This window comes from Dendroctonus ponderosae, unplaced genomic scaffold (assembly GCF_020466585.1).
Source record: "Dendroctonus ponderosae isolate FM_Combo_2020 unplaced genomic scaffold, Dpon_F_20191213v2 Dpon_F_20191213_1, whole genome shotgun sequence".
NCBI classification, from domain to species: domain Eukaryota; kingdom Metazoa; phylum Arthropoda; class Insecta; order Coleoptera; family Curculionidae; genus Dendroctonus; species Dendroctonus ponderosae.
Window position 1 is genome coordinate 30,698,941 of NW_026017110.1, and position 12,630 is coordinate 30,711,570.

A 12,630-nucleotide genomic window follows, 5' to 3' on the forward strand; every position below is an offset into this window, starting at 1 on the left:
TGAGCTTCAATTTCAATGTCTTTTCTTGTTGGTAAACCATCTGGAATAAAAAGATATGTATTTTATCATTTATAAATCCAACTAAAGGTTCTTCAGCAACTTATACTTCAGGCCTCGCCACCATGTTAGAACTTGTTCACTAAGTCTATTCGGATCACATCGAGGGTCAGGCAAAATCAGATTCTTAAGGCCCTCATTAGAATGCTGGCCTCATTAGAACATTGTAAACTATTTAATAATGTACTTGTTCTTTCATTTGTTTAACGGTGATATGAAGATTTTCTAAATACATACATATAAACGAAGATCATACATAAAAGTGATAAAAATATAAATTAGCTACTTACTTTGTCTGTAATAACACAACAACACGCACGGAAACTCAAAACACTGCTACTAAATGTGCAACAACGAATACATGGATAATAGAAACCTAACCTAACCTAAGTTATCCGCCTCTTTAGCATCTTTAACATGACATATGAACAACTGTGACACATTAAAAGCAGAGACAAGTAATAATTACCCCTTGTATCTGTTAAAAGGATGGGTAATCGGTATAAGTGATATAGATATTTTATTATGTGAAATGGCGGTTTGATGGTATATACTTTATTAAGTGTGTAATAAAGTATATACAGTTTTTTTTCGAGCATGTCATTTACTATTACCACATATACGTCCTGTTCATTACGTCCCTGGGAGCAAAAAATATAACGTTTCTGGGACGACTCGCGTGGTATCTGCATGAGATATACCTATGTGCGATACTAGGGTGCCTACTAAGGATCATCCCATGCGGGATTACGGGGATCAAAATAGAACGTCACACGGACCATTTGTGTTTGCTGGGAGCTTTCGGCCAGGGCGTCTGCATGTTCTGGTCACAACTTTTCTAATTTGAAACGGCGAATCAGTTCATGTTTTACTACACTTTCTTTAATCTCATACTCACAAAATGGATATATTTTTTAAGTTCTCTGATATAAGTTTCTATGGTCCTGTAATAGCTCTGTTTGTTGATTAAGGGTTTATACTGTTCGCCAGTCAAATTTCTCTTTAGATTGAAGTAACTTTAAAATTTATTTCAAGGGTATTCTTTTAAGGCAGACGAAGAAATTTCACTTTTAACAACACCATATGTTCATTACACACTCACCAAAATTCATTCAAATGTAAACGTATTATAGATTCTCATTCTCTCTTGTCTGATAAATTTTAACATTTGTGTATATTCGGTGTTCTTCTCTTTATTTGATAGCTTTTGGGCAGCTTTGCCTAGAAAAGTGAGATCAAGAGTGATGTTAGTTTAGTTTTTACCAGCTCTTATAGTTATTGGATTAACCTCTTAAAACGTGAAACCTTCTCACACTTTGTATAATTATTAGTCCATTTTTGAGCCACAAAACTTCGAAACCGGTTTTATTATTGCCTGCTCATTAAAAACATGTTTATATTTTCGCTTATGGCCGTTTAAGCACGAAAATTTATTACAACTCAGTAATTTTGGAATTTTATCAAAATTGTTTATATCCTTGGCTTTTATACAATCAAGCGATATGAGCTTTTACTTATTTTTAAAAAGAACCAATTCTATTATTCCTTACGTCACAAGAATATATGGTTATCATACATTATCTAGAATTTAGTAATGAAAAAATGTCTATTTCTTTCTATCAAGCACTCTTAACACGTTAATTTTAATTGAGAATGCCAAGTCATTTAACTAATAATATTATAAATAGATACGATCATTCGATGCACTAAAGGCAGTGAAAACTTTTAAATTATTTTATCTGATTTATCAGATGCGGAATTACGAATTTTGTTCGTTTTTGACAGTGCCATTTGTATTATTAATTATACTACGTTAGATAATAAGATTTATTTTGCATGTGTATTTATCTAGGCATTTTACGAAATCAGTTTCAGCTTAAGAATAAGATTTTCTTGCAATGTAGGTACCGGTAAATAATATCTACTTTCAGTTTTGCCAAAAAATGTTAAATACAATGCAAATTTATATATGTTTAACATTTCTTTGAATTTTAAATTTATAAATATTAAATATAGTTTATACTTTTATGCTTCAGCGGGTTTCTCAGAGATCTTGAAACTTTGCAACATGAGAAAACAAACGAGATGGTTGCAGTGACTTTTTGCTTAAAATGTCGGTAAAAGGACCCATTAAAACAATGAATCAAAGGATGCTTCTCTAGATGAAAAAACCTGACCTTAATCAAACATCATATGAACATCTTTTAGAAAATCATACGTACGCGAAAAAGTCGAAGATTGGTAAATAAAAGTATCAACATCTAAATGGCATCTAAATCAACTGACTATCGTTTCACTGGAAAAAGCAATTTCCCTTTTACTGTTTGCTTTAGCATGAACGTTTGTCTGGTTTTACAGCTGGCCTTATGAAGGAGCTTTTTCAGATACCGGCAAAATAAACAGAATTAATGATACGTTTCGAATGGAATGCTATCTTTCTGATTATATGATTATAAAGAAAACAACGATTTGATATATATATATATATATATGAATTTCAAGAAACTTGGTACATAAGTACTTCCGTGGATTACGTATATCTAGAAGGCATGAATTAGCAAAAAACATATTAAAACATAGATATATATTAAGAATTTAATTTCGTTTTTTATGTTATCAACAGCCTTTTAAAACCCGTGAGTATAAAGAAATCTAGCAATGCAGACAAGATGCCAATATTTTAACTCTGAACAATGTGACATGAAATATTCAAAAATCAATTGCTTACCCAAATCCAAATCGATACAGTTTCTGCAAAATGGATGAAATATGTAGAGTTTTATATCGGGCTGTTTCGGATAGTTATTTCAGTGCCTTTCGCTATGTGGCCTAATTGAAGCTGCAATAGACGGCACAGAAGTGACAAAGTTGGGCATGTGTGGACCATTAATAATTATTCGCATCACTGCGTTTTAATATATCTGGAGTCTATCGAGGATAGGTTCGGGAGATAAGTCCCACAATTGGACCCCATAAGTCCAACTTGGTTTAATAATAGTTTGTTGCTCATTGTAAGTTTTGCTCTCCGCCAACTAAGCCCACATATTTTAATCAATCGTGGTCTGAGCTATTTACGCTTTGAAACAACATGCTTGGGCATGTTAATCGTCAGTCTAAATGCTCTGTATCTAGTCGAGGACCTGGCAGCTGAGAAAATTTTTGGGAAAATCCAACCGGGTGGAAAAATCTAGATCCGCAGAAGCACGAAGTCAAGATGGTCTCTTTTCGTGGCAATCGTTGCAACCAGGAAACATGTTACTGATTGCCGGGCAATGGTTCGGAACCGATAGCCCTCATTGGTTCTCTTCCCATAGGTGGATTTTTGTCCCTTTCATCCAAACAAGTGTGGCCAAAAAAAGTTGGCTCGCACCATGTTGCGATACGAAACCATGACAAAGACACATCGCCGCTCATATTAGCGAGCGAGATACAAATACCTCAAAATGTTAATACCAAATATTAAAAACATTAAACAGATTATGGCTCTGACCTAAAAAAATGTTTACTATTGCTTAAGTTTGCAAACGGATTGCTAATTTAAAACAAATTTTTTATTGTTACATAACTTTACTGTTTTACCAAGAAGTGTATAACTTTTGTTGTACTTTGTTTGTAACTCAACTTTCATCATCATCATCATCATGAGCCCAGCTTGCTCATTCCACCACAAGATGTCAGCGAAACTCACTTTTACATTTGCAGCCAGTTCCCATTTTCCAAAGTAAGACTGGCCCAACACACGTTACGACGCATTTGTCGCGTGCTTGTAGTTCCTTTTTGCTCGCTGTTTATTTCGACAAATTGAAAGAATTGTGTCAGAAAAACCTCTCTGGAAAAAGTAACTGATGTGAAGACTTTTATTAATAAATTTCCGGGTTATCAGGTCACATTATTCGTTACAAAAAACCCAAATGTCAAGTATCTTTGTCCAGAACTAGACATAACCAAAATGTACAATTTGTACAAAGGTGAAACTCAACATACAGTGTCAATGTTCATTTTTCGTCAAATATTTAAAAACGATTTTAATTTAAAGTTCCATGCACCAGTATCCGACAGTTGTCGCAAATGTGATACATTTAATATCAAAATTAAGGCAGCCATGGCAGATGGCCAAGAATGTGAAAAAATTAAAGTGGACCAAGAGTTGCATCAGAGATACGCTGAAGCTGCTAGACAAGGCATGAGGAACGATGCCGAAGCTGCAAAATCAGATAATAATCTCACAGTAATTTCTTTTGACCTAATGGAAACTTTGGCCACGCCGATTACTTCAACAGGAGTTGCGTACTACAAAAGCAACTTTGGACATTTTGTTTCAGAATTCATGATCTTCAAACTGGCGTAGTACACATGTACATGTGGGATGAAGGCGTTGCATCCCGGGGTCCCCAGGAAATTGGTTCCTGTATTATTCACTATATTAAGACCTTTGTTAACACAAGAAAGTTAATAATGTACAGCGATCAGTGTGGTGGTCAAAATAGAAATTTTAAAATAGCGGTCCTTTGCACTTACATTACCTTATCCAGCGACTTCAAACTTGAAACTATTGACCATAATTTTTTAGTGTCTGGTCATTCTTATCTTCCGAATGATCAAGACTTCGGTCTGATTGAAAAAAACAAGAAACACTACAAACATATTTTTGCTCCTAGTGATTGGGTGCAAGTAGTTCTTGAAACCAAAAAACAAAATCGATTTAGAGTAGTGGTTATAAAATCTAGCAACTTTTTCTCGACAAAAAAACTGGAGAGAGCATTAACATACCGGAAAAAAATTGAAGCTGGTGAAAAAGTAGAGTGGTTGCGTATACAGTGGCTTCGGTATAATAAAGAAAATCCTGATATTGTTGGGTATAAGTCTTCCAACAACAAAAATGTTCTATTTTCCAAAGTTAATGTAAAAAAACGAAGCTGTCAAACTTTTCAAGAATCGGCGAAACTTCTTCCTTTGAGAGGCCTACGCCTATACAAGAAAAGAAATACTAAGACTTGCTTACTTTGCTAGACTATGTTCCACCAGTCCATCATGACTTTTTATCGTCAACTGGTCCACTGTCAACGTGTAGAAGAAGACCACAACGTTTTTGAAGAATTTCACAGGGAAGAAGACTTGATATATCAGTTTAAATGAAGTTCTGTTCTTTAAAAATATGTTATGTACAGGGTTATTGATTTAACATTGGCCACCCCGTTTTTACATCTAATTTGAAATTTAGAGAAAAAAGTTAAATATAAAAGTTGTAGATACTAACTAAGTTTATTTTAAGATAACACCAATTGATACAGGGTGTCTCAAATTCAAGTAGCAGACCAAACTTACCTTTTTTTTTAATAGAATGCCGTACTTTTTATTGCATATTCGAACTATTCGCACAATTCTAGGCCTACTCGATATAAATGGTCTATAATGGTTTTCAACTGGTTTTGAGTTAATAACCAATATTGATTGAACTTTGGCCACCCCGTTTTAGCATCTAATTTGAAATTTAGAGAAAAATGTTAAATACAAAAGTTGTAGATACTAACGTCTAGTTTATTTTAAGATAATACCTATTGATACAGGGTGTCTCAAATTCAAGTGGCCGACCAAACTTACCTTTTTTTTTAATAGAATGCCGTACTTTTTATTGCATATTCGAACTATTCGCACAATTCTAAGCCTATTCCATATAAATGTTCTGTAGTGATTTTCAACTCTTTTTGAGTTAATTACTAATATTTATCGAACTTTGGCCACTCCGTTTTTGCAGCTAATTTGAAATTTAGAGCAAAGTATTATATGCAAAACTTGTAGATATTGACATCTAGTTTATTTTAAGATAATAACAATTGTTTATAACTGAAATTTTTATAAACGTAATGCTCGAATATTTAAATTGTTATTGATTTAAAAACAATTGAAGATCAACATAGAAAATTTATATCCAGGGGGACTGGAATTTTGCGTATAGTTGGAATATGAAATGAAAAATGCGCAATTCCATTGAAAAAAAGTAAGTTTGTACCGTCACTTGAGTTTAAGACACCCTGTATAAATTGGTATTATCTTACAATAAACTAGACGGTAGTATCTACATCTTTTCCATTTAACATTTGTCTCTAAATTTCAAATTAGATGCAAAAACGGGGTGGCCAAAGTTCAATCAATAACCCTGTACAAATAAAAATAAATAATTTTGTAAACCAATTTCTTTTTATTTCGAGGTTTATGAAAAAAAAACTTGTGCAAATATTTTTTTTCTTTTTAAAGTGCCTTTAATAATCATGTAGTTAATCTTTTATAATTTAAATATTTTTTTCTTACTGTTATTTCCATAAGAACAATTTTGGGCTTGAACCACTTTTGCTCTTAACGCTTCGATTTAGTTGATCGAAGTTAGCCATGGAAAATAGTATAAGACATTGTTTCCATAGTAACAAATAATAACAGTATGCTTCAGTAATTATTTTGACGACGGCGTTAAAGTTGGCAATAACTTTATTTTAATTAAGAGGGCTTCTCATTTAAAGCGGTTATTATAAAAATGAAATCATAGCAATAACAATTAAAATTTAACTCTAGAAACTTTAATTTTTATTGTAAAACATTTTGAAAAAGTGTGCCGATATTATCAATGTAAACATTACAACGCTTTAAAACTGAATAAGTTGCTTTTCTTGCGGGCTGACCATCAATATTTTCAAATGCTCTAACAACAGCTTCTTTAAGTGCATTTGTCGAAAAATATAGTGAGTGATAGAAAAAAAAGAGCGGCCATAATATTGGCGATATATTAGAGGAGCCCTGGTACGATTCAGCGCCCAGCAGTTCAAGACTTTCCACTGCCATTTATTTCTCGCCAAGAAGGAAACTAAAATGAAATCACCAAAAAGCACGCAAAGTCAGATATCGAGTTGGACCATTTTTGGAGAAGGAAACATTTATTTCCGATGTAGTTTAGGTTGGGCCCATTTGCCCCCAGGTGGGAAAAATGGCCTGCAAAAACCGACTAAAATTAAAAATTTAAATACCCGTCAAAAAAGTTGGACACCTGGTGATAGTGACGGTTTAAAATTCTTCTGCGTTCTTTTATCTAGTCATCATCAATGCTGTTTCTGCAGTTCATGTGGCGCGACCGGAAGTAGGTATATTATTTTTAAGCTACTTGCCTTTCTGAGACAGTTTGACAAACACTCCACGTTTGATAATGTTTGCAATAAAGCATAACCATTTGAGAAGTTACCGTATTGACAAAGAAAAAAATAAGATTTTGTAAAATAATTTGTCTGAATACATAACATGCAATATTTCAGAACAAAATTATCACTCCTGATACACCTATTTATTATTGTCTGACAAAGTATTACAAGCCAATATAGCTTGATTTTGAGCTGACACAAGTGAAGCGATCGGCAGCAAAGCTGATTTTCTTGTTCCTCGCATTGCCCCAAATATATCGTTTTATCTCGTCTCGGAGGATGCGTTATAGTAGAGTAATTAAGCGTAATTACCACTATTTGCTGAAAGCATTACAAACGTCAGAGTTTGATTTATTATCCTCGAAGGTAAACATACATGGCTGCTGTTGACAGTCCTTATTTACAATGGCTCGTCTTGCAAGGTTCTTCATCTTGAATCCTTATATCTCCTATAGCATTAACGTTTACACTTGTTGATGGCAAAATTAGTATCCATTAAACATTTGTCTTTAGCGACTAATTTCACTTACTTACTTATTATTTTCGAAGGCAAATGCGGAAAGCACAGTTTTCATCTAACTTGTTACCGTATTTCATTAGGCAGATAATAATCTGAGCATAGTAAATGAATTTTCAGCTTGGTTGAACATGGCGTTTTACGTGAGACTGTCAGTTGCAATATTATCAATCAACTTGTGAACTCGTTTACAAACAAATAGAGTCGTGCTCAAGATGCTTCCAGTCATTTCAATAAAAAAAAACATTTTGTCCCAGTTTAGCCCTTAAAATGTTGATGGGTAGTTCTTTATTATAGGCTTAATTAGCAGTAAAAAAGCCGTTATCTCAATGAATATAATTATTATAAACCAATTGCTTAATATACAATGTAGCTTTGACAGCGCTTACACATTAAACAGCTGACAGCAATTTTAAAAATTACTATCAAGTCGTTAGTTTATAAATTGCACGGATAATGTTTCTCGTTTTTTTTTTTTTGTTTTAATGGTATCTTCAGACGTCTTTATAACCTTTAGCTTGTTTTATTAATAAACCTGACGTTAAGACAAGTTGGTCTCTGAAAATTGTCAACTGATGTAAGTTGAAATTTCTTCATCAAAATATTACAGATTTAATATTATTCCCTTTGAAGTAATTTTGCCTTTGGAGGAAAACTTAAATTTTGCTTCTTTATCTGTATACAGGTACAGTTGTTCAATTTTACTCAATTTTCTTAAATCTGAATTTAAAATCAATATATAAAGCACGGAAATGGACATGAAGTATTTTTTTAATAAAACACCCTATATATTTTTAGACAAGTAGATTCGAATTTTTTCCTGATTCCAAAAATATGTATATTGACTAGATTTGTAATAGCCGTTTCTTCTGTATTATGTTTTATAAATTTTAAATAGCAACAAACTAAAGTGAGCTGAAATGACGCTTTTTTTTGCTGGAATGCGGAATTTATTGCTGCTATAAATGTCAAAACAAATAAATAAATAAAAACAAAATCATTAAAATCACTGATTTTGTTTGTATATTATCTGTGCTTAACGCGAGACATGCTCTATAATCCACTTGAACGTTTCGATAACGTTTTCAATATATTGCTACCACGTACGTAATATTCACATTAAACCAATGGGTTGAACACCGGTATAAATTGAGTAGGAGTTAATTAACCGAATACGAGAAGTTGCTCGAGAAAAGTGCATAATAAGTATTACACAGGCACCTGTTGTAATGTATGTTTTTATAATTTGTAAACAAATTAATATTTCGAGGTTATGAGTTTCGAAATAGGTTCCCTCGTTCAACGATTCCTGTTGAGATTATCGTTTATCCTTGTCTTCCTTATTTTCAGTTTCTCTATTTATCCATGGTTACCGGGGTTTTAAATAGTTACGCAGCAACTAATATAATTTTCTATATTTTTTTGCAAATTTCTCAGTTTTTAATAACAATTAATTTTTTTACCATTTTTTCTGTACTTCTAAAACACAGCCAAACAACACCTCCAGAGTAATGACACCAATTTTAAATCACCCTGCATATAGTTATTAAGCAATTTAATTTATTTTACTTTTTACTGTAATGGTTTTAATTCAAGTTATTGTTTTAATTATCTAGAATTTGCTCTATTGTTCACTTGTGTGACATTCGCTAAATTTTCATTGCTTGTTCTATTCTTGTCTGAAAGGGCTGACTTAACCCACAGTTTAACGCACCAAGTTTAAAAGCATAATGGGACTACATCAATTTTCAGGCGTCCCATATGGTCACTTAGCTAAAATCGCGGATTCGAAACGAGGTCTATAATAAAAATGGTAATATTTCCAATGAACTACAAATCAATTTCTTCCAAACTACAGGTTAGTTGGTTCGCAGGGGCACGAAGTAACGCTTCAACTGGAGGTTATCCTGCAGTTTTAACACGCAAAATCACGACCTCGTTCTTAAAGCGCCAACATATATTCAATAGTAAAACAGGCCAAGTTCGAATATCAGAAATAAGTTTTTACTCAGATCAACATAGCTGAAACAATACAAAGTAGACCAACATCTGTTGACTTTTACCATCAATATACCGCTAAAGCCAAGCAAGTAATGATGTTTCAGAAAACATTTTTGTTTCAGATAAAGTTTTGTCTAAAGTCACTAGAATATATGCTGTAAATTTCAGAAAGCAAAACTGTTCTAAAAAGCCCTATTTCTAAATAGAGTTGATATCGTTAAGACACATATTGAAATAAGCATACTTTTGTATCTCCAAACGTTGTCTGGTCAGTACATTTAGCACATATTTTACTTCCAATTTATTTGCAATTTCGAAAGAAACTTAATTTATGGTTAACTTGTACGCAAACAATGATCATTTATCACAATAATAATAAGAGAATTATCACTAACCGAGTATAGTAGATAATTCTTCTGAAATTCCTTGGCAAGCACACAATAAATTATATTTTACAAATATTGATAATATGGAAGAAATAATAATACCCGCATCTATTTAGTTCAAGCCATTAATGGTGCAGATAATTTTAGTAAAAACGGCTATAGGGTCATTTAGCTATTACTTTCTATATGCCTCTAACAATTTGTTAATGGCACGGCACAGCACTTTTATTTACAAGCTGTTTTCATTGTTTTAACTTCCTATTTAGAGGAAAGCGTTGAAAATAAACCAACAATAATAATCATATTGTTGTAAATATAATGTTTAGTTACTCTCAGTGCCCATACATACGTGTTCATTTTGTCAGGCTTTCTATGCGTTCAATTAAATGATGTTTTGATAACTATTACTTTATTAAATTTAATTTTGTTGTCTCATTATCTGCCAAATGGTCAGTGAATAGAAAACTGTGACTGTGCTGATTGTAAGAAAATAGTTTCTAATACTAGTGCATTATTTTAAAGTGCGATTAATTACAATAATGCAACTGTATTTACATGAACTTTAATAATTCAAGTTGAAATTTTACTTCGATCGCGTACTGTTCACTTTAAATCTTTATTTTATTTAAATAAAACATAAAACGCTTTTTACGACTGGTATTTCTAGGTGTTCGAAACAATGCTGCGTTGCACGAGCCAGAGGCACTTTATTAATAATTATCGATTCAAATGTTGAAGAAAACTTTCCAAACAATAATTTATTCTCAAACGAGGCAAAACTCACACGAACTACAAATAATATTAACAGGAAGCGGACTGGATGTAGGATTTATGAAAATTCTAAGCCGACCGAAGTAAGTCAGAGTCGTAACATGAACCGTAGAATAATTCAGGAATTTTATTGTAAAAATTATGTATTTAATGATTTATGAAACGCACATTCAATACACTATACCGGGTGAGCTTCTAAAGTGTAGTATTTTAAAATTTATTTGTTCATTTATAGCAGGAGCTCACCTTGAGTTTTTCTTGGTTCGGCTATATTTTAGCCATCATCGCGGATGATTACTGAGTGTTTTTTGCAAATCGGTCACAGAAAATTCCAGTAAAATTTTATAACACTATACATTACATCACTATTATGGTTATTTGCAAAATGCAGCATATCTAATAATATTAATAATAATAATTCAATTAAATTTTAAATTTGGCATAACAGTTGGGAGTAAACTGAAATTCTTTTTGCCCAGAAAATTATTTTTGTTTTATCAGAAATTACGCCTTTGTTTCCAGGACAGTTCAGCTATTTGTCTATTAATTTATTATACACTTACGCAAGATATTCGGGTTAAAGTGCTTAAACCGGTTATTGAGTGATCTAAGTGTTAACTTAGATCTTACTCCTGTGTTGTGTTTGACAGTTTTATTTGGGATTCTATCTCGGAGGGTAATTCCCAGCATTGATCTCTCCATTTTACGTTTCATGACTTGTATTTTCTGAATGTAGTTCTTGGTCATTGCTAATGTCTCTGAGCCATATGTTTAAACCGGAAGAACGCATTGGTCAAATATCTTCCGTTTTAAACCCTTTGGAAGACTGGTTCGGAAAACTGTTCTTAATTTTCCATAAGCTGCCCTCTTCCACGCTTTATTTCGTGGGTTTAATTGTCTCTTCCAATACTTACCTTGTGTCCCAGGTATTCGTATAGACCTACTTGTTCTATGTTATTGTTGTTAATTTTGGTCGAATCACTCAAGATCAGAATGGTCATATACTGGGTTTTTGAAATATTTATTTCTAGCCCTACCCTTTCTGCCGTCTCATAAAGGTTTTGCAGCATAGTCTGTGCTTCTCGCATGTTGTCTGTTATTAAGACGATGTCACCGGCGAATCATAAAAGGTTTAATTTCTCTCTATCAATGTGAATTACTATGTTGACCCAGGTTTTTTTTAACATACTCTGTAACAAGGTGACGAACAGTTTAAGGCCTGCCTCAGTCTGCTCGATTTTAAATTAATTTGTGTATTGTTCGTTGGATAATTTTAAATTCCTCTGACGGTGTTTTAGGAGTACAGAAAAAGTAGTAAACAAATAAATTGCTATAAAAAATTGAGAAATTTGCAAGAAAACTATATTAGAAAAACGGCAACAATGGTTTTCAAGGTAATCTGCCTAATTAACATTACGTAAATACCTGTTGCTTCGTAATTATTTAACTCTCCGGGAACCATGGATAAATAGAGAAAGTGACAAAAAAATATGAACAAAAGTACGCAAAAAAATTTATACGAAAATTTATGGTAAATCACCCAAAAACCCTATATGGACTTATATTTGTCAATTCAAAAATTGTCAATTGTCAATCAAACTCAAAAACGAAGACAGATAGAAGAAAACTGCAAGAGATCAGAAAATTCTTAGATTGAACAGCAAATTCAAAAATTCGTTCGGTCAAAGTCAGTGGCGGACTACAAAAAAGTTTT

At 32.7% G+C, this 12,630-nt stretch overlaps 1 protein-coding gene and 1 long non-coding RNA gene across 2 annotated transcripts in view; one reads left to right on the forward strand and one right to left on the reverse strand.

Moving 5' to 3' along the window:
- The window catches only part of LOC109541881 (ras-related and estrogen-regulated growth inhibitor), a 292,322-nt gene that overhangs the window by 42,276 nt on the left and 237,416 nt on the right, over window positions 1-12,630 (forward strand). The gene's annotated exons all lie outside the window — the stretch shown is intronic.
- Window positions 7,370-7,907, reverse strand: LOC125505438. Its single transcript, XR_007282167.1, has 2 exons — window positions 7,618-7,907; window positions 7,370-7,562 (listed from the first exon to the last, which is right to left on the reverse strand). It is a non-coding gene; the product is annotated as an uncharacterized LOC125505438 (long non-coding RNA).